This window comes from Ascaphus truei, unplaced genomic scaffold, assembly GCF_040206685.1.
Source record: "Ascaphus truei isolate aAscTru1 unplaced genomic scaffold, aAscTru1.hap1 HAP1_SCAFFOLD_1420, whole genome shotgun sequence".
NCBI classification, from domain to species: Eukaryota; Metazoa; Chordata; class Amphibia; order Anura; family Ascaphidae; genus Ascaphus; species Ascaphus truei.
Window position 1 is genome coordinate 52,556 of NW_027454303.1, and position 22,421 is coordinate 74,976.

Consider the following 22,421-nt stretch of genomic DNA (forward strand, 5'->3'; position numbering starts at 1 on the left):
GTGTTCAAATATACCGCCGGATTTGTAGCCCACTCTATGCTATACAGTGAAAACATCCACTAAGTTTATTGATCATTTTTGTTTTCATCTATATTTCTATTTCTAAGGATGTAACACTGGTAACGTGTTTTAAACACCACTTTCAAGATGCTGTTTTTTTCTAAACTAACATTTTCATTTAAATAGTAGCTATTACAAAATGTACAGATTAAATGCACACTTTTCTTTCCTTGTAAATAGTTACAAACGGTTAGAATCCATGGAAAATAAACCTACGATTAGACCTGGCGAGACCATTCTGTAAAGCAAAATACCAAGGAACTCAGTGGATGATTTTAGATGTGGTTTATTGGCCAGTTTATGTATTTCATGAATGATGAAAAATATATCATTCTCTTTGTAATGCCTTTCCTGCTCTAAAACCATGCTGAAAAGGAGGAATTCGGTCAAAAGTAGAAGCTAAGAATGCATTGAAATTTGATGTGACTCAAAGCAGGAATTTGACCACAAATGGCACATGAGGCCTTCGATAGCTCAGCTGGTAGAGCGGAGGACTGTAGTGAAAATGCGGTAATCCTTAGGTCGCTGGTTCAATTCCGGCTCGAAGGAGTGATCCCTTTTTTCTTTTCTTCTCAACGTTCTTGTGCTCTATACTAATAGTCCAATGTTTTCGTGTTGCTGAGGATGTATTAATGTACTAACAGAAATATGAACTTTACATAATTGTTCATTGACAAAATAATTAACTTGTTTCATGAACAAAACAGCAACTTTTGCAAAAACAATAATTGCAAGGTTACGTGACCATTGAGCAGGTTGTACTTTCATATTTTCAATATCATTTTCCAAAACAAATGTTTAAGATTGCAAAACTCGGCCACATGAAAAAAAAGTTGCATGAATTTTACTCCGGAACGATAATTGGAGACAATGTCAAAATGTTGCATTTTCAATGTATTCCGAACAAAAGTTGATAAAAAGCTTGCAATACAAAAAATCTTACAAAAAAGTTTAAAAAATTGAATTTTATCCAATATTCAAATCAAAAAATTGCAAACCTAAGAAAGTTCTCATACAGAATTAATAGCTGTATTCCACAATGCAATTTGAATCTTTTTTCACTCTTGCAGCAGATTATTTATCACATTTGTGGGAAGGATGAGATTTGTGTTAAAAAATGTTGCATGACTTTTAATCTTGAACGATAATTGGAGACAATGTCGAAATGTTGCATTTTCAATGTATTCCTAACAAAAGTTGCTAAAAAAGCTTGCAATACAAATAATCCTCCACAAAGTTGAAAAAATTGAACTTTTTCCAATATTCAAACCAAAATATTGCAAAACGAAGAAAGTTCTTATACAGTATTTCTAGCTGTATTCCACAATGCAATTTGAATAATTTTTCCCTCTTGCAGCAGATTATTGATCATACAGGTGTGAAGGATGAGATTTGTGTTCAAATATACCGCCGGATTTGTAGCCCACTCTATGCTATACAGTGAAAACATCCACTAAGTTTATTGATCATTTTTGTTTTCATCTATATTTCTATTTCTAAGGATGTAACACTGGTAACGTGTTTTAAACACCACTTTCAAGATGCTGTTTTTTTCTAAACTAACATTTTCATTTAAATAGTAGCTATTACAAAATGTACAGATTAAATGCACACTTTTCTTTCCTTGTAAATAGTTACAAACGGTTAGAATCCATGGAAAATAAACCTACGATTAGACCTGGCGAGACCATTCTGTAAAGCAAAATACCAAGGAACTCAGTGGATGATTTTAGATGTGGTTTATTGGCCAGTTTATGTATTTCATGAATGATGAAAAATATATCATTCTCTTTGTAATGCCTTTCCTGCTCTAAAACCATGCTGAAAAGGAGGAATTCGGTCAAAAGTAGAAGCTAAGAATGCATTGAAATTTGATGTGACTCAAAGCAGGAATTTGACCACAAATGGCACATGAGGCCTTCGATAGCTCAGCTGGTAGAGCAGAGGACTATAGTGAAAATGCGGTAATCCTTAGGTCGCTGGTTCAATTCCGGCTCGAAGGAGTGATCCCTTTTTTCTTTTCTTCTCAACGTTCTTGTGCTCTATACTAATAGTCCAATGTTTCCGTGTTGCTGAGGATGTATTAATGTACTAACAGAAATATGAACTTTACATAATTGTTCATTGACAAAATAATTAACTTGTTTCATGAACAAAACAGCAACTTTTGCAAAAACAATAATTGCAAGGTTACGTGACCATTGAGCAGGTTGTACTTTCATATTTTCAATATCATTTTCCAAAACAAATGTTTAAGATTGCAAAACTCGGCCACATGAAAAAAAAGTTGCATGAATTTTACTCCGGAACGATAATTGGAGACAATGTCAAAATGTTGCATTTTCAATGTATTCCGAACAAAAGTTGATAAAAAGCTTGCAATACAAAAAATCTTACAAAAAAGTTTAAAAAATTGAATCTTATCCAATATTCAAATCAAAAAATTGCAAACCTAAGAAAGTTCTCATACAGAATTAATAGCTGTATTCCACAATGCAATTTGAATCCTTTTTCACTCTTGCAGCAGATTATTTATCACATTTGTGGGAAGGATGAGATTTGTGTTAAAAAATGTTGCATGACTTTTAATCTTGAACGATAATTGGAGACAATGTCGAAATGTTGCATTTTCAATGTATTCCTAACAAAAGTTGCTAAAAAAGCTTGCAATACAAATAATCCTCCACAAAGTTGAAAAAATTGAACTTTTTCCAATATTCAAACCAAAATATTGCAAAACGAAGAAAGTTCTTATACAGTATTTCTAGCTGTATTCCACAATGCAATTTGAATCATTTTTCCCTCTTGCAGCAGATTATTGATCATACAGGTGTGAAGGATGAGATTTGTGTTCAAATATACCGCCGGATTTGTAGCCCACTCTATGCTATACAGTGAAAACATCCACTAAGTTTATTGATCATTTTTGTTTTCATCTATATTTCTATTTCTAAGGATGTAACACTGGTAACGTGTTTTAAACACCACTTTCAAGATGCTGTTTTTTTCTAAACTAACATTTTCATTTAAATAGTAGCTATTACAAAATGTACAGATTAAATGCACACTTTTCTTTCCTTGTAAATAGTTACAAACGGTTAGAATCCATGGAAAATAAACCTACGATTAGACCTGGCGAGACCATTCTGTAAAGCAAAATACCAAGGAACTCAGTGGATGATTTTAGATGTGGTTTATTGGCCAGTTTATGTATTTCATGAATGATGAAAAATATATCATTCTCTTTGTAATGCCTTTCCTGCTCTAAAACCATGCTGAAAAGGAGGAATTCGGTCAAAAGTAGAAGCTAAGAATGCATTGAAATTTGATGTGACTCAAAGCAGGAATTTGACCACAAATGGCACATGAGGCCTTCGATAGCTCAGCTGGTAGAGCGGAGGACTGTAGTGAAAATGCGGTAATCCTTAGGTCGCTGGTTCAATTCCGGCTCGAAGGAGTGATCCCTTTTTTCTTTTCTTCTCAACGTTCTTGTGCTCTATACTAATAGTCCAATGTTTTCGTGTTGCTGAGGATGTATTAATGTACTAACAGAAATATGAACTTTACATAATTGTTCATTGACAAAATAATTAACTTGTTTCATGAACAAAACAGCAACTTTTGCAAAAACAATAATTGCAAGGTTACGTGACCATTGAGCAGGTTGTACTTTCATATTTTCAATATCATTTTCCAAAACAAATGTTTAAGATTGCAAAACTCGGCCACATGAAAAAAAAGTTGCATGAATTTTACTCCGGAACGATAATTGGAGACAATGTCAAAATGTTGCATTTTCAATGTATTCCGAACAAAAGTTGATAAAAAGCTTGCAATACAAAAAATCTTACAAAAAAGTTTAAAAAATTGAATTTTATCCAATATTCAAATCAAAAAATTGCAAACCTAAGAAAGTTCTCATACAGAATTAATAGCTGTATTCCACAATGCAATTTGAATCTTTTTTCACTCTTGCAGCAGATTATTTATCACATTTGTGGGAAGGATGAGATTTGTGTTAAAAAATGTTGCATGACTTTTAATCTTGAACGATAATTGGAGACAATGTCGAAATGTTGCATTTTCAATGTATTCCTAACAAAAGTTGCTAAAAAAGCTTGCAATACAAATAATCCTCCACAAAGTTGAAAAAATTGAACTTTTTCCAATATTCAAACCAAAATATTGCAAAACGAAGAAAGTTCTTATACAGTATTTCTAGCTGTATTCCACAATGCAATTTGAATCATTTTTCCCTCTTGCAGCAGATTATTGATCATACAGGTGTGAAGGATGAGATTTGTGTTCAAATATACCGCCGGATTTGTAGCCCACTCTATGCTATACAGTGAAAACATCCACTAAGTTTATTGATCATTTTTGTTTTCATCTATATTTCTATTTCTAAGGATGTAACACTGGTAACGTGTTTTAAACACCACTTTCAAGATGCTGTTTTTTTCTAAACTAACATTTTCATTTAAATAGTAGCTATTACAAAATGTACAGATTAAATGCACACTTTTCTTTCCTTGTAAATAGTTACAAACGGTTAGAATCCATGGAAAATAAACCTACGATTAGACCTGGCGAGACCATTCTGTAAAGCAAAATACCAAGGAACTCAGTGGATGATTTTAGATGTGGTTTATTGGCCAGTTTATGTATTTCATGAATGATGAAAAATATATCATTCTCTTTGTAATGCCTTTCCTGCTCTAAAACCATGCTGAAAAGGAGGAATTCGGTCAAAAGTAGAAGCTAAGAATGCATTGAAATTTGATGTGACTCAAAGCAGGAATTTGACCACAAATGGCACATGAGGCCTTCGATAGCTCAGCTGGTAGAGCGGAGGACTGTAGTGAAAATGCGGTAATCCTTAGGTCGCTGGTTCAATTCCGGCTCGAAGGAGTGATCCCTTTTTTCTTTTCTTCTCAACGTTCTTGTGCTCTATACTAATAGTCCAATGTTTTCGTGTTGCTGAGGATGTATTAATGTACTAACAGAAATATGAACTTTACATAATTGTTCATTGACAAAATAATTAACTTGTTTCATGAACAAAACAGCAACTTTTGCAAAAACAATAATTGCAAGGTTACGTGACCATTGAGCAGGTTGTACTTTCATATTTTCAATATCATTTTCCAAAACAAATGTTTAAGATTGCAAAACTCGGCCACATGAAAAAAAAGTTGCATGAATTTTACTCCGGAACGATAATTGGAGACAATGTCAAAATGTTGCATTTTCAATGTATTCCGAACAAAAGTTGATAAAAAGCTTGCAATACAAAAAATCTTACAAAAAAGTTTAAAAAATTGAATCTTATCCAATATTCAAATCAAAAAATTGCAAACCTAAGAAAGTTCTCATACAGAATTAATAGCTGTATTCCACAATGCAATTTGAATCCTTTTTCACTCTTGCAGCAGATTATTTATCACATTTGTGGGAAGGATGAGATTTGTGTTAAAAAATGTTGCATGACTTTTAATCTTGAACGATAATTGGAGACAATGTCGAAATGTTGCATTTTCAATGTATTCCTAACAAAAGTTGCTAAAAAAGCTTGCAATACAAATAATCCTCCACAAAGTTGAAAAAATTGAACTTTTTCCAATATTCAAACCAAAATATTGCAAAACGAAGAAAGTTCTTATACAGTATTTCTAGCTGTATTCCACAATGCAATTTGAATCATTTTTCCCTCTTGCAGCAGATTATTGATCATACAGGTGTGAAGGATGAGATTTGTGTTCAAATATACCGCCGGATTTGTAGCCCACTCTATGCTATACAGTGAAAACATCCACTAAGTTTATTGATCATTTTTGTTTTCATCTATATTTCTATTTCTAAGGATGTAACACTGGTAACGTGTTTTAAACACCACTTTCAAGATGCTGTTTTTTTCTAAACTAACATTTTCATTTAAATAGTAGCTATTACAAAATGTACAGATTAAATGCACACTTTTCTTTCCTTGTAAATAGTTACAAACGGTTAGAATCCATGGAAAATAAACCTACGATTAGACCTGGCGAGACCATTCTGTAAAGCAAAATACCAAGGAACTCAGTGGATGATTTTAGATGTGGTTTATTGGCCAGTTTATGTATTTCATGAATGATGAAAAATATATCATTCTCTTTGTAATGCCTTTCCTGCTCTAAAACCATGCTGAAAAGGAGGAATTCGGTCAAAAGTAGAAGCTAAGAATGCATTGAAATTTGATGTGACTCAAAGCAGGAATTTGACCACAAATGGCACATGAGGCCTTCGATAGCTCAGCTGGTAGAGCGGAGGACTGTAGTGAAAATGCGGTAATCCTTAGGTCGCTGGTTCAATTCCGGCTCGAAGGAGTGATCCCTTTTTTCTTTTCTTCTCAACGTTCTTGTGCTCTATACTAATAGTCCAATGTTTCCGTGTTGCTGAGGATGTATTAATGTACTAACAGAAATATGAACTTTCCATAATTGTTCATTGACAAAATAATTAACTTGTTTCATGAACAAAACAGCAACTTTTGCAAAAACAATAATTGCAAGGTTACGTGACCATTGAGCAGGTTGTACTTTCATATTTTCAATATCATTTTCCAAAACAAATGTTTAAGATTGCAAAACTCGGCCACATGAAAAAAAAGTTGCATGAATTTTACTCCGGAACGATAATTGGAGACAATGTCAAAATGTTGCATTTTCAATGTATTCCGAACAAAAGTTGATAAAAAGCTTGCAATACAAAAAATCTTACAAAAAAGTTTAAAAAATTGAATTTTATCCAATATTCAAATCAAAAAATTGCAAACCTAAGAAAGTTCTCATACAGAATTAATAGCTGTATTCCACAATGCAATTTGAATCCTTTTTCACTCTTGCAGCAGATTATTTATCACATTTGTGGGAAGGATGAGATTTGTGTTAAAACATGTTGCATGACTTTTAATCTTGAACGATAATTGGAGACAATGTCGAAATGTTGCATTTTCAATGTATTCCTAACAAAAGTTGCTAAAAAAGCTTGCAATACAAATAATCCTCCACAAAGTTGAAAAAATTGAACTTTTTCCAATATTCAAACCAAAATATTGCAAAACGAAGAAAGTTCTTATACAGTATTTCTAGCTGTATTCCACAATGCAATTTGAATCATTTTTCCCTCTTGCAGCAGATTATTGATCATACAGGTGTGAAGGATGAGATTTGTGTTCAAATATACCGCCGGATTTGTAGCCCACTCTATGCTATACAGTGAAAACATCCACTAAGTTTATTGATCATTTTTGTTTTCATCTATATTTCTATTTCTAAGGATGTAACACTGGTAACGTGTTTTAAACACCACTTTCAAGATGCTGTTTTTTTCTAAACTAACATTTTCATTTAAATAGTAGCTATTACAAAATGTACAGATTAAATGCACACTTTTCTTTCCTTGTAAATAGTTACAAACGGTTAGAATCCATGGAAAATAAACCTACGATTAGACCTGGCAAGACCATTCTGTAAAGCAAAATACCAAGGAACTCAGTGGATGATTTTAGATGTGGTTTATTGGCCAGTTTATGTATTTCATGAATGATGAAAAATATATCATTCTCTTTGTAATGCCTTTCCTGCTCTAAAACCATGCTGAAAAGGAGGAATTCGGTCAAAAGTAGAAGCTAAGAATGCATTGAAATTTGATGTGACTCAAAGCAGGAATTTGACCACAAATGGCACATGAGGCCTTCGATAGCTCAGCTGGTAGAGCGGAGGACTGTAGTGAAAATGCGGTAATCCTTAGGTCGCTGGTTCAATTCCGGCTCGAAGGAGTGATCCCTTTTTTCTTTTCTTCTCAACGTTCTTGTGCTCTATACTAATAGTCCAATGTTTTCGTGTTGCTGAGGATGTATTAATGTACTAACAGAAATATGAACTTTACATAATTGTTCATTGACAAAATAATTAACTTGTTTCATGAACAAAACAGCAACTTTTGCAAAAACAATAATTGCAAGGTTACGTGACCATTGAGCAGGTTGTACTTTCATATTTTCAATATCATTTTCCAAAACAAATGTTTAAGATTGCAAAACTCGGCCACATGAAAAAAAAGTTGCATGAATTTTACTCCGGAACGATAATTGGAGACAATGTCAAAATGTTGCATTTTCAATGTATTCCGAACAAAAGTTGATAAAAAGCTTGCAATACAAAAAATCTTACAAAAAAGTTTAAAAAATTGAATTTTATCCAATATTCAAATCAAAAAATTGCAAACCTAAGAAAGTTCTCATACAGAATTAATAGCTGTATTCCACAATGCAATTTGAATCTTTTTTCACTCTTGCAGCAGATTATTTATCACATTTGTGGGAAGGATGAGATTTGTGTTAAAAAATGTTGCATGACTTTTAATCTTGAACGATAATTGGAGACAATGTCGAAATGTTGCATTTTCAATGTATTCCTAACAAAAGTTGCTAAAAAAGCTTGCAATACAAATAATCCTCCACAAAGTTGAAAAAATTGAACTTTTTCCAATATTCAAACCAAAATATTGCAAAACGAAGAAAGTTCTTATACAGTATTTCTAGCTGTATTCCACAATGCAATTTGAATAATTTTTCCCTCTTGCAGCAGATTATTGATCATACAGGTGTGAAGGATGAGATTTGTGTTCAAATATACCGCCGGATTTGTAGCCCACTCTATGCTATACAGTGAAAACATCCACTAAGTTTATTGATCATTTTTGTTTTCATCTATATTTCTATTTCTAAGGATGTAACACTGGTAACGTGTTTTAAACACCACTTTCAAGATGCTGTTTTTTTCTAAACTAACATTTTCATTTAAATAGTAGCTATTACAAAATGTACAGATTAAATGCACACTTTTCTTTCCTTGTAAATAGTTACAAACGGTTAGAATCCATGGAAAATAAACCTACGATTAGACCTGGCGAGACCATTCTGTAAAGCAAAATACCAAGGAACTCAGTGGATGATTTTAGATGTGGTTTATTGGCCAGTTTATGTATTTCATGAATGATGAAAAATATATCATTCTCTTTGTAATGCCTTTCCTGCTCTAAAACCATGCTGAAAAGGAGGAATTCGGTCAAAAGTAGAAGCTAAGAATGCATTGAAATTTGATGTGACTCAAAGCAGGAATTTGACCACAAATGGCACATGAGGCCTTCGATAGCTCAGCTGGTAGAGCAGAGGACTATAGTGAAAATGCGGTAATCCTTAGGTCGCTGGTTCAATTCCGGCTCGAAGGAGTGATCCCTTTTTTCTTTTCTTCTCAACGTTCTTGTGCTCTATACTAATAGTCCAATGTTTCCGTGTTGCTGAGGATGTATTAATGTACTAACAGAAATATGAACTTTACATAATTGTTCATTGACAAAATAATTAACTTGTTTCATGAACAAAACAGCAACTTTTGCAAAAACAATAATTGCAAGGTTACGTGACCATTGAGCAGGTTGTACTTTCATATTTTCAATATCATTTTCCAAAACAAATGTTTAAGATTGCAAAACTCGGCCACATGAAAAAAAAGTTGCATGAATTTTACTCCGGAACGATAATTGGAGACAATGTCAAAATGTTGCATTTTCAATGTATTCCGAACAAAAGTTGATAAAAAGCTTGCAATACAAAAAATCTTACAAAAAAGTTTAAAAAATTGAATCTTATCCAATATTCAAATCAAAAAATTGCAAACCTAAGAAAGTTCTCATACAGAATTAATAGCTGTATTCCACAATGCAATTTGAATCCTTTTTCACTCTTGCAGCAGATTATTTATCACATTTGTGGGAAGGATGAGATTTGTGTTAAAAAATGTTGCATGACTTTTAATCTTGAACGATAATTGGAGACAATGTCGAAATGTTGCATTTTCAATGTATTCCTAACAAAAGTTGCTAAAAAAGCTTGCAATACAAATAATCCTCCACAAAGTTGAAAAAATTGAACTTTTTCCAATATTCAAACCAAAATATTGCAAAACGAAGAAAGTTCTTATACAGTATTTCTAGCTGTATTCCACAATGCAATTTGAATCATTTTTCCCTCTTGCAGCAGATTATTGATCATACAGGTGTGAAGGATGAGATTTGTGTTCAAATATACCGCCGGATTTGTAGCCCACTCTATGCTATACAGTGAAAACATCCACTAAGTTTATTGATCATTTTTGTTTTCATCTATATTTCTATTTCTAAGGATGTAACACTGGTAACGTGTTTTAAACACCACTTTCAAGATGCTGTTTTTTTCTAAACTAACATTTTCATTTAAATAGTAGCTATTACAAAATGTACAGATTAAATGCACACTTTTCTTTCCTTGTAAATAGTTACAAACGGTTAGAATCCATGGAAAATAAACCTACGATTAGACCTGGCGAGACCATTCTGTAAAGCAAAATACCAAGGAACTCAGTGGATGATTTTAGATGTGGTTTATTGGCCAGTTTATGTATTTCATGAATGATGAAAAATATATCATTCTCTTTGTAATGCCTTTCCTGCTCTAAAACCATGCTGAAAAGGAGGAATTCGGTCAAAAGTAGAAGCTAAGAATGCATTGAAATTTGATGTGACTCAAAGCAGGAATTTGACCACAAATGGCACATGAGGCCTTCGATAGCTCAGCTGGTAGAGCGGAGGACTGTAGTGAAAATGCGGTAATCCTTAGGTCGCTGGTTCAATTCCGGCTCGAAGGAGTGATCCCTTTTTTCTTTTCTTCTCAACGTTCTTGTGCTCTATACTAATAGTCCAATGTTTCCGTGTTGCTGAGGATGTATTAATGTACTAACAGAAATATGAACTTTCCATAATTGTTCATTGACAAAATAATTAACTTGTTTCATGAACAAAACAGCAACTTTTGCAAAAACAATAATTGCAAGGTTACGTGACCATTGAGCAGGTTGTACTTTCATATTTTCAATATCATTTTCCAAAACAAATGTTTAAGATTGCAAAACTCGGTCACATGAAAAAAAAGTTGCATGAATTTTACTCCTGAACGATAATTGGAGACAATGTCAAAATGTTGCATTTTCAATGTATTCCGAACAAAAGTTGCTAAAAAGCTTGCAATACAAAAAATCTTACAAAACGTTTTAAAAATTGAATTTTATCCAATATTCAAACCAAAAAATTGCAAACCTAAGAAAGTTCTCATACAGAATTAATAGCTGTATTCCACAATGCAATTTGAATCATTTTTCACTCTTGCAGCAGATTATTTATCACATTGGTGGGAAGGATGAGATTTGTGTTAAAAAAAGTTGCATGACTTTTAGTCTTGAACGATAATTGGGGACAATGTTGAAATTTGCATTTTCAATGTATTCCAAACAAAAGTTGCTAAAAAGCTTGCAATACAAAAAATCCTGCAAAAAGTTGAAAACATTGAACTTTTTCCAATATTCAAACCAAAAAATTGCAAACTGAAGAAAGTTCTTATACAGTATTTCTAGCTGTATTCCACAATGCAATTTGAATCATTTTTCACTTTTGCAGCAGATTATTTATTACAATGGTGGGAAGGATGAGATTTGTGTTAAAAAAAAATTGCATGACTTTTAGTCTTGAACGATAATTGGAGACAATGTTGAAATGTTGCATTTTCAATGTATTCCGAACAAAAGTTGCTAAAAAAGCTTGCAATACAAAAAATCCTCCACAAAGTTGAAAAAATTGAACTTTTTCCAATATTCAAACCAAAATATTGCAAAACGAAGAAAGTTCTTATACGTCTTCTTTTTTAGATTTAGTCAAACAAAGACATACAGAACCGCAGAAAGGGGAGGAGATTCTGTGGTCCTCCAAAAAACCCTCATTGGTAGAAAAAAAGAAAAGAACCCTACCAGAAGAGGAGTTAGAGGGGGGGCCAGAGCAAAAGAAGGGGAGAGAGAAACACTAACACCAATTGACCCACCTGTGTCTATTCAAAGTGAGAATGCATCTGTTGATATAAACTGTAGACATACTCATTTCAGGGGGAAGTCTAAATTTTATCCCTCCCTCCCACTCAAAAGGTCACCATATTGAAACCTTTTTCAATATGGTTAATAATGATTTTAACTCTCTGACCAGCAATACAAAATCCAGTGATGTGAAACATAATCTCACTAAAAACGAGACATTGGCCCTGAAGTTTTTAAAAGAGAATAATAATCTCATTATAAGACAGGCCGATAAGGGAGGGGGTGTCGTTCTACAAGATAGAAAACACTATGAAGGGGAAGCCCTTAGGCTCCTGAACGACACAACCTCCTATACTAGGCTTAAAAGAGACCCAACTAGGGAGTTTCTTAGTAAATTAAAAAGCCACCTTGATCAGGCCCTTACCTCCGGTGTTATAACCAAAAATGAATTTGATTTTTTATTTTCCAGTTTTCCAAAAATCCCAATTTTTTACCACCTCCCCAAAACACACAAGTCAATAAAAAACCCACCAGGTAGACCGATAATATCCGGAATACAAAGTTTAACAGCCAATCTGTCACAATATGTGGACCACTTTCTTCAGCCCTATGTTAATAAACTCCCTTCCCATCTAAGGGACTCTACCTCAGTACTGAATTTGATTCAGGATCTGGAGTGGAAGGATTCATATAGATGGCTGACTTGTGATGTGCAGGCCCTTTATACGAACATACCACACACTAAGGGCCTAGCAGCTGTAAAAAAAATTCTATCAGATGACCAGGAACTTCACCCCCTCAACAGAGGTTTTATTTTGGATTCAATCCATTTCATTTTGAAACATAATTATTTTATGTTTCTGGATGAATTCTTCCTGCAGGTTTGCGGAACTGCTATGGGGACTAGATTTGCCCCCAGTTTCGCAAACCTGTACATGGGAGAATGGGAATCCAATTTTATTTTTAATAATAATCCTTTTAAAAATCACATCATAACCTGGCGTCGCTATATAGACGATATTATTTGTATATGGGATGGGGATCATTGCTCAGTCAACCAATTTATAAATTATATTAATACTAATGATAGAAATTTGACGTTCACCTTTTTGGACAATGAACGCATCATTAACTTTTTAGACCTGAGCTTAATAATATCAGAAGAGGGTAATATTATCAGTAAAACCTATTTTAAGGAGGTAGATTCAAATAACCTATTGCTAGCCTCAAGCAACCACAAAAAGTCCTGGATCCAGAATATTCCGAATGGTCAGTTCTACAGACTGAGGAAGAACTGCAGCTTGGATACGGATTTTGAGACACAGGCTAGTGATCTAACCTGTAGATTTCTGGAAAGGGGTTATTCACTGAAAAAACTCAGTGATGACTTGGATAGGGTGAGAATACTGGATAGGAGCCAGATGTTGATTCCTAAGATTAAGAAAAGAAACACTTTGGAGACGAATGAGGGTAAATGTAATGTTGCCTTTATTACTAACTTCAATTCAATGACCATGCAAATAGAAAAAATTATTAAACAACACTGGGCTATTTTATCAGGGGACCCAATTTTAGGAGATCACATCTCAAAGTTTCCCAAATTCATCTACCGAAAAGCAAAAAATCTTAAAAATACACTGTCCCCCAGTGACATTAATACTAAGGTAACAACGGTTGGTGAAAAAATGTGGCTAAACAATAAACCTATCGGGAATTTTAAATGCGGAGAGTGCTCAGTGTGCAAGTATCTGCATGTTGATAATAAAACTTTCACATGTAAAAGCACTGGAGAGGTTTTTGAGATTTCAGATTTTATTATGTGCAATTCTGACCATATAGTGTATCTAATTGAGTGCCCTTGTGGCCTCCACTATGTGGGTCGAACTAAACGCCCACTAAAGGTGCGCATCCAAGAGCATGTAAGAAACATCCGAAATGGTCTTTTTAATCACAGTCTTTCTAAACACTATGCTCTACACCATAATAAAGACCCCTCTTCCTTGCTCTTTAAGTTCATTAAACATATTCCTAGGAATAGAAGGGGTGGGGATAGGGTAAAAGAACTTTCTGTCCAAGAGACCTTCTGGATACACAGATTAAGATCTCTGCATCCGGGGGGTCTCAATGAAGATATTGATATCTGGTCCCTGTATTAACCTTACTTGTACATTTAAGGTTGAGGGGGTAAGAGGGGGCTTTGTGCTATTCCCCTCCCTCCCAAATCTGAATCTGTGACTTAACTTTTTTAACTAATAGCAAATATGCTATCCTTACGATCTATATGTATTTTAGATTCATGCTTCTTTTTCATGTTTTCTTTCATTACCTTTTTTATAATAGGATTTTTACTGTAATATTCTAGTTTTGAGATGTAGTTTTTTAACTTGGGTATTAGTACTGTATTAGTACTGTTTTTAACCCTTTTTTCTTTATTTTAGAGACAACTGCGCGATTGATGTTTATTTACTTACTTTTGTGTGTTTAATAAAGTTTATTAGATTTTGTTGCCATGAGTTGCCCCTAGCAACATGTAGTAGGGCTTTGAGCTCCATGAGTCTTTTGACTCCTCCCCGCTTCCACGGGATTGGCCATTATTCCTGATTGGAGAGCCTATCGGGTGGGGGCGTGGGGTATTTAAACTACTCGATTATTGTTATTAATTATTCCCTGACGAAGAGACCTTGCTGTCTCGAAACGCGTTGGATATAAGAACTCTAGCTGCTCTGCGAACTTTGGACTTTATATCACCCTTCTGCGGGCCATAACGCTGTCTGGGAGGGCTACGACGCGCTGACGCTCCCGAGTGACGTCACCAACACGGAAGTACCGGATCGGAGTGAGGAACAGCGTGACTCGTGTTGCTGCCAAGACTTCCCTACCTGAGGACACTGTGTGTTACTGTGAGCCCTGCTGAACGGCTGTCTACAACAGGAGCTGATTACCAGTCAAGACCCAGCCTGGGTGCGAGTGACCGTGACGGCAGGAGTGGTGCGTTTGCACACTGAAGACTTCCTCACTGTCGTCCCGAGTGGTGTATGGGTAACATTAACCCTCCAATGCCTGTTATTCTTATATAAATGTACGCTTAATACTCACCTTTTATTGCATCACATTATAATTTTTAATACACTATGAGCGTTGTGCGCTGTGTTTTTTCTTTTTTCTGTCTCTAATAGGGGTTATTTGAGCTATCCCCTGTGCCACAGCTGCAGACGCTCCTTCCAAGTTTACAAGGTCACAATATTTACCCCATTTATATCACTTACACGTTATCACGTATTTATTGTTTGTTGTTGCGCACTTAATTATTCACATTTGTTCACTTATACCTGTAGTCCTGTCTGCAAAGATTTCTGCACAGGGCTAATAGTCCCGTGTGCAGGGATTTCAGCACAGGGCCAATAGTCCTGTCTGTGTGGGATTTCTGCACAGGGCCAATAGTCCTGTGTGCAGGGATTTCTGCACAGGGCCAATACTCCTGTCTGCCGGGATTTCTGCACGGGGCCAATAGTCCTGTCTGCCGGGATTTCTGCACAGGGCCAATAGTCCTTTCTGCAAAGGATTTCTGCACGGGGCCAATAGTCCTGTGGGCAGGGATTTCTGCACAGGGCCAATACTCCTGTCTGCCGGGATTTCTGCACGGGGCCAATAGTCCTGTCTGCCGGGATTTCTGCACAGGGCCAATAGTCCTGTATGCAGGGATTTCTGCACAGGGCCAATAATCCTGTCTGCCGGGATTTCTGCACAGGGCCAATAGTCCTGTGTGCAGGGATTTCTGCACAGGGCCAATAGTCCTGTGTGCAGGGATTTCTGCACAGGGCCAATAGTCCTGTGTGCAGGGATTTCTGCACAGGGCCAATAGTCCTGTGTGCAGGGATTTCTGCACAGGGCCAATAGTCCTGTGTGCAGGGATTTCTGCACAGGGCCAATAGTCCTGTGAGCAGGGATTTCAGCACAGGGCCAATAGTATTGTCTGCCGGGATTTCTGCACAGGGCCAATAGTCCTGTGTGCAGGGATTTCTGCACAGGGCCAATAGTCCTGTGAGCAGGGATTTCAGCACAGGGCCAATAGTCCTGTGAGCAGGGATTTCAGCACAGGGCCAATAGTCCTGTCTGCAGGGATTTCTGCACAGGGCCAATAATCCTGTCTGCCGGGATTTCTGCACAGGGCCAATAGTCCTGTGTGCAGGGATTTCTGCACAGGGCCAATAGTCCTGTGAGCAGGGATTTCAGCACAGGGCCAATAGTCCTGTCTGCCGGGATTTCTGCACAGGGCCAATAGTCCTGTGTGCAGGGATTTCTGCACAGGGCCAATAGTCCTGTGAGCAGGGATTTCAGCACAGGGCCAATAGTCCTGTCTGCCGGGATTTCTGCACAGGGCCAATAATCTTGTCTGCAAAGATTTCTGCACAGGGCCAATAATCTTGTCTGCAAAGATTTCTGCACAGGGCCAAAAATCCAGTCTGCCGGGATTTCTGCACAGGGCCAATAGTCCTGTGAGCAGGGATTTCAGCACAGGGCCAATAGTCCTGTCTGCAGGGATTTCAGCACAGGGCCAATCTTGTCTGCAAAGATTTCTGCACAGGGCCAATAATCTTGTCTGCAAAGATTTCTGCACAGGGCCAATAATCCTGTCTGACGGGCATTTCTGCACAGGGCCAATAGTCCTGTCTTCCGGGATTTCTGCACAGGGCCAATAGTCCTGTGTGCAGGAATTTCTGCACTAGGCCAATAGTCCTGTGTGCAAAGATTTCTGCACAGGGCCAATAGTCCTGTCTGACGGGCATTTCTGCACAGGGCCAATAGTCCTGTGTGCGGAGATTTCTGCACAGGGCCAATAGTCCTATGTGTAGGGATTTCTGCACAGGGCCAATAGTCCTGTCTGCAAAGATTTCTGCACAGGGCCAATAGTCCTGTCTGAGGGGGATTTCTGCACAGGGCCAATAGTCCTGTGTGCAGGGATTTCTGCACATGGCCAATAGTCCTGTGTGCAAAGATTTCTGCACAGGGCCAATAGTCCTGTCTGAGGGGGATTTCTGCACAGGGCCAATAGTCCTGTGTGCAGGGATTTCTGCACAGGGCCAATAGTCCTGTCTGCAAAGATTTCTGCACAGGGCCAATAATCCGGTGTGCAGGGATTTCTGCACAGGGCCAATAGTCCTGTCTGCAGGGATGTCTGCACAAGCCAATAATCCTTTCTGCAAAGATTTCTGCACAGGGCCAATAGTCCTGTCTGAGGGGGATTTCTGCACAGGGCCAATAGTCCTGTCTGCAAAGATTTCTGCACAGGGCCAATAATCCGGTGTGCAGGGATTTCTGCACAGGGCCAATAGTCCTGTCTGCAGGGATGTCTGCACAAGCCAATAATCCTTTCTGCAAAGATTTCTGCACAGGGCCAATAATCTTGTCTGCAAAGATTTCTGCACAGGGCCAATAATCCTGTCTGACGGGCATTTCTGCACAGGGCCAATAGTCCTGTCTTCCGGGATTTCTGCACAGGGCCAATAGTCCTGTGTGCAGGAATTTCTGCACTAGGCCAATAGTACTGTGTGCAAAGATTTCTGCACAGGGCCAATAGTCCTGTCTGACGGGCATTTCTGCACAGGGCCAATAGTCCTGTGTGCGGAGATTTCTGCACAGGGCCAATAGTCCTATGTGTAGGGATTTCTGCACAGGGCCAATAGTCCTGTCTGCAAAGATTTCTGCACAGGGCCAATAGTCCTGTCTGAGGGGGATTTCTGCACAGGGCCAATAGTCCTGTGTGCAGGGATTTCTGCACATGGCCAATAGTCCTGTGTGCAAAGATTTCTGCACAGGGCCAATAGTCCTGTCTGAGGGGGATTTCTGCACAGGGCCAATAGTCCTGTGTGCAGGGATTTCTGCACAGGGCCAATAGTCCTGTCTGCAAAGATTTCTGCACAGGGCCAATAATCCGGTGTGCAGGGATTTCTGCACAGGGCCAATAGTCCTGTCTGCAGGGATGTCTGCACAAGCCAATAATCCTTTCTGCAAAGATTTCTGCACAGGGCCAATAGTCCTGTCTGAGGGGGATTTCTGCACAGGGCCAATAGTCCTGTCTGCAAAGATTTCTGCACAGGGCCAATAATCCGGTGTGCAGGGATTTCTGCACAGGGCCAATAGTCCTGTCTGCAGGGATGTCTGCACAAGCCAATAATCCTTTCTGCAAAGATTTCTGCACAGGGCCAATAGTCCTGTCTGAGGGGGATTTCTGCACAGGGCCAATAGTCCTGTGTGCAAAGATTTCTGCACAGGGCCAATAGTCCTGTCTGCAAATATTTCTGCACAGGGCCAATAGTCCTGTGTGCAGGGATTTCTGCACAGGGCCAATAGTCCTGTGTGCAGGGATTTCTGCACAGGGCCAATAGTCTTGTCTGTGTGGGATTTCTGCACAGGGCCAATAGTCCTGTGTGCAGGGATTTCTGCACAGGGCCAATAGTCCTGTGTGCAGGGATTTCTGCACAGGGCCAATAATCTTGTCTGCCGGAATTTCTGCACAGGGCCAATAGTCCTGGCTGCAGGGATTTCTGCACAGGGCCAATAGTCCTGTCTGAGGGGGATTTCTGCACAGGGCCAATAGTCCTGTCTGCAGGAATTTCTGCACAGGGCCAAAAGTCCTGTGTGCAAGGATTTCTGCACAGGGCCAATAATCCTGGTTAGCGGTGTGAGGGGGGGATAGAGAGCGAGGAGCGGGGGAGAGAGAGTGAGGGTGAGATCAGCGGCGGTGAGGCGAGGACCACCGTGGTTAGCAGTGTGAGGGGGGGAGAGAGAGCGAGGGTGAGATCAGTGGCGGTGAGGAACGTGGTTAGCGGTGTGAGGGGGGGAGAGAGAGCAGCGAGGAGCGGGGGAGAGAGAGAGAGAGAGCGAGGGTGAGATCAGTGGCGGTGAGGCGAGGAGGACCGTGGTTAGCGGTATGAGGGGGGGAGAGAGAGCGAGGAGCGGAGGAGAGAGAGCGAGGGTGAGATCAGTGGCGGTGAGGCGAGGAGGACCGTGGTTAGCGGTGTGAGGGGGGGAGAGAGAGCGAGGAGCGGAGGAGAGAGAGCGAGATCAGTGGTGGTGAGGCGAGGAGGACCGTGGTTAGCGGTGTGAGGGGGGAGAGAGAGCGAGGAGCGGGGGAGAGAGAGAGAGCGAGATCAGCGGCGGTAAGGTGAGGAGGACCGTGGTTAGCGTTGTGAAAGGAGTATCAAAGTTGTGGTCCTGCCAAGTGAGCTTCCAACTCCAAGTGAGGCACGCTGTGTGAGGGGTAGGCCCTGCTGTGACGTTCAGGCCAATGATCTGTGGACATCCATGGGACAATCACACAGGGGGAACAAATACACACACAAACATTTTTTTCAGTCATATACTAGATGACTAATTTCTCACACACCACTATAGGAGTGCATTCCGTGTGTCATTGTGTGTGTCATTGTGTGTGTGTTACAGTACTATGAGTGCATTGGGGGTGTGTGTGTGTTGCACACACATTACTATGAGTACTTTATGTGTGTGTGTGTGTGTTACAGTACTATGAGTGCATTGGGTGTGTGTTGCACACACATGACTATGAGTACTTTATGTGTGTGTGTGTTATATATATCTAATGAATAATTTCTCACACACATAGGGTTGCCAGGTGTACGGTTTTCACCCGGACAGACCGGTAATTCCGGTATAAAATACACCCCCACCTCCCCAATACATATCAGATACACCCCCACCTCCACAAAACATATAAAATACACCCCCACATTCCCAATACATATAAAATACACCCCCACCTCCACAATACATATCAAATATACCCCCACCTCCACAATACATATAAAATATACCCCCACCTCCCCAATACATATAAAATACACCCCCACCTCCACAATACATATAAAATTTACCCCCACCTCCCCAATACATATAAAATATACCCCCACCTCCACAATACATATAAAATATACCCCCACCTCCCCAATACATATAAAATACACCCCCACCTCCACAATACATATCAAATATACCCCCACCTCCACAATACATATAAAATATACCCCCACCTCCCCAATACATATAAAATACACCCCCACCTCCCCAATACATATCAAATATACCCCCGCCTCCACAATACATATAAAATACACCCCCACCTCCACAATACATATCAAATATACCCCCACCTCCCCAATACATATAAACACCCCCCACCTCCCCAATACATACAAAATACACCCCCACCTTCCCAATACATATCAAATATACCCCGCCTCCACAATACATATAAAATACACCCCCACCTCCCCAATACATATAAAATATACCCCCACCTCCCCAATACATATAAAATACACCCCACCTCCCCAATACATATAAAATATACCCCCACCTCCCCAATACATATAAAATACACCCCCACCTCCCCAATACATACAAAATATACCCCCACCTCCCAATACATATAAAATATACCCCCACCTCCCAATACATATAAATTACACCCCCACCTCCCCAATACATATAAAATACACCCCCACCTCCCCAATACATATAAAATACACCCCCACCTCCCCAATACATATAAAATACACCCCCACCTCCCCAATACATATAAAATACACCCCCACCTCCCCAATACATATAAAATACACCCCACCTCCCAATACATATAAAATACACCCCCACCTCCCCAATACATATAAATTACACCCCCACCTCCCAATACATATAAATACACCCCCACCTCCCCAATACATATAAAATACACCCCCACCTCCCCAATACATATAAAATACACCCCCACCTCCCCAATACATATAAAATACACCCCCACCTCCCCAATACATATAAAAATACACCCCCACCTCCCCAATACATATAAAATACACCCCCACCTCCCCAATACATACAAAATATACCCCACCTCCCCAATACATATAAAATACACCCCCACCTTCCCAATACATATCAAATATACCCCCGCCTCCACAATACATATAAAATACACCCCCACCTCCCCAATACATATAAAATATACCCCCACCTCCCCAATACATATAAAAATACACCCCCACCTCCCCAATACATATAAAATACACCCCCACCCTCCCCAATACATATAAAATACACCCCCACCTCCCCAATACATATAAAATACACCCCCACCTCCCCAATACATATAAAATACACCCCCACCTCCCCAATACATATAAAATACACCCCCACCTCCCAATACATATAAAATACACCCCCACCTCCCAATACATATAAAATACACCCCCCACCTCCCCAATACATATAAAATACACCCCCACCTCCCAATACATATAAATACACCCCCACCTCCCCAATACATATAAAATACACCCCCACCTCCCCAATACATATAAAATACACCCCCACCTCCCCCAATACATATAAAATACACCCCCACCTCCCCAATACATATAAAATACACCCCCACCTCCCCAATACATACAAAATATACCCCCACCTCCCCAATACATATAAAATATACCCCCACCTCCCCAATACATTTAAAATATCCTCCATCATTATGATCTCATCTCCCCAGGCTGGCCCCCATCACCATCTCATCCCCCCTCCCCCATTATCATCTTATTCCCCCGTCATCATCTTCTCACCCCCCCACCCCTCTCACCCTGCTCCCCCCATCCCTCTCACCCTGCCCCCCCATCCCTCTCACCCTGCCCCCCCCATACCTCTCACCCTGCCCCCCCCATACCTCTCACCCTGCTCCCCCCCATCCCTCTCACCCTGCCCCCCCCCATCCCTCTCACCCTGCCCCCCCATCCCTCTCACCCCTGCCCCCCCATCCCTCTCACCCTGCCCCTCCCATCCCTCTCACCCTGCCCCCCCCCATCCCTCTCACCCTGCCCCCCCCCATCCCTCTCACCCTGCCCCCCCATCCCTCTCACCCTGCCCCCCCCATCCCTCTCACCCCTGCCCCCCCATCCTCATCCCTCTCACCCTGCCCCCCATCCCCATCCCTCTCACCCTGCCCCCCCCATCCCTCTCACCCTGCCCCCCCCCCATCCCTCTCACCCTGCCCCCCATCCCCATCCCTCTCACCTGCCCCCTCCCATCCCTCTCACCCTGCCCCCCCATCCCTCTCACCCTGCCCCCTCCCATCCCTCTCACCCTGCCCCCTCCCATCCCTCTCACCCTGCCCCCCCATTCCTCTCACCCTGCCCCCCCCCATTCTCTCACCCTGCCCCCCCCCATTCCTCTCACCCCTGCCCCCCCCCATTCCTCTCACCCTGCCCCCCCCCATTCCTCTCACCCTGCCCCCCCCCATTCCTCTCACCCTGCCCCCCCCCCATTCCTCTCACCCTGCCCCCCCCCATTCCTCTCACCCTGCCCCCCCCCATTCCTCTCACCCTGCCCCCATCCCTTGTCCCCCCCATCCCTCTCACC

The 22,421-nt window shown here is 39.9% G+C and overlaps 8 non-coding genes across 8 annotated transcripts; all 8 read left to right on the forward strand.

Annotated features, from left to right (window-relative positions):
* Positions 1 to 523: 523 nt before the first annotated feature.
* Positions 524 to 609, forward strand: TRNAY-GUA (transfer RNA tyrosine (anticodon GUA)). The gene is given in 2 exon segments: positions 524 to 560; positions 574 to 609. It is a non-coding gene; the product is annotated as a tRNA-Tyr (tRNA).
* Positions 610 to 1,977: 1,368 nt separating this feature from the next.
* Positions 1,978 to 2,063, forward strand: TRNAY-AUA (transfer RNA tyrosine (anticodon AUA)). Its single transcript is given in 2 exon segments — positions 1,978 to 2,014; positions 2,028 to 2,063. It is a non-coding gene; the product is annotated as a tRNA-Tyr (tRNA).
* A 1,368-nt stretch (positions 2,064 to 3,431) lies between these two features.
* On the forward strand, positions 3,432 to 3,517 carry TRNAY-GUA (transfer RNA tyrosine (anticodon GUA)). Its single transcript is given in 2 exon segments — positions 3,432 to 3,468; positions 3,482 to 3,517. It is a non-coding gene; the product is annotated as a tRNA-Tyr (tRNA).
* A 1,368-nt stretch (positions 3,518 to 4,885) lies between these two features.
* Positions 4,886 to 4,971, forward strand: TRNAY-GUA (transfer RNA tyrosine (anticodon GUA)). The gene is given in 2 exon segments: positions 4,886 to 4,922; positions 4,936 to 4,971. It is a non-coding gene; the product is annotated as a tRNA-Tyr (tRNA).
* A 1,368-nt stretch (positions 4,972 to 6,339) lies between these two features.
* TRNAY-GUA (transfer RNA tyrosine (anticodon GUA)) lies at positions 6,340 to 6,425 on the forward strand. The gene is given in 2 exon segments: positions 6,340 to 6,376; positions 6,390 to 6,425. It is a non-coding gene; the product is annotated as a tRNA-Tyr (tRNA).
* Positions 6,426 to 7,793: 1,368 nt separating this feature from the next.
* TRNAY-GUA (transfer RNA tyrosine (anticodon GUA)) lies at positions 7,794 to 7,879 on the forward strand. The gene is given in 2 exon segments: positions 7,794 to 7,830; positions 7,844 to 7,879. It is a non-coding gene; the product is annotated as a tRNA-Tyr (tRNA).
* Positions 7,880 to 9,247: 1,368 nt separating this feature from the next.
* TRNAY-AUA (transfer RNA tyrosine (anticodon AUA)) lies at positions 9,248 to 9,333 on the forward strand. Its single transcript is given in 2 exon segments — positions 9,248 to 9,284; positions 9,298 to 9,333. It is a non-coding gene; the product is annotated as a tRNA-Tyr (tRNA).
* A 1,368-nt stretch (positions 9,334 to 10,701) lies between these two features.
* On the forward strand, positions 10,702 to 10,787 carry TRNAY-GUA (transfer RNA tyrosine (anticodon GUA)). Its single transcript is given in 2 exon segments — positions 10,702 to 10,738; positions 10,752 to 10,787. It is a non-coding gene; the product is annotated as a tRNA-Tyr (tRNA).
* Positions 10,788 to 22,421: the final 11,634 nt, after the last annotated feature.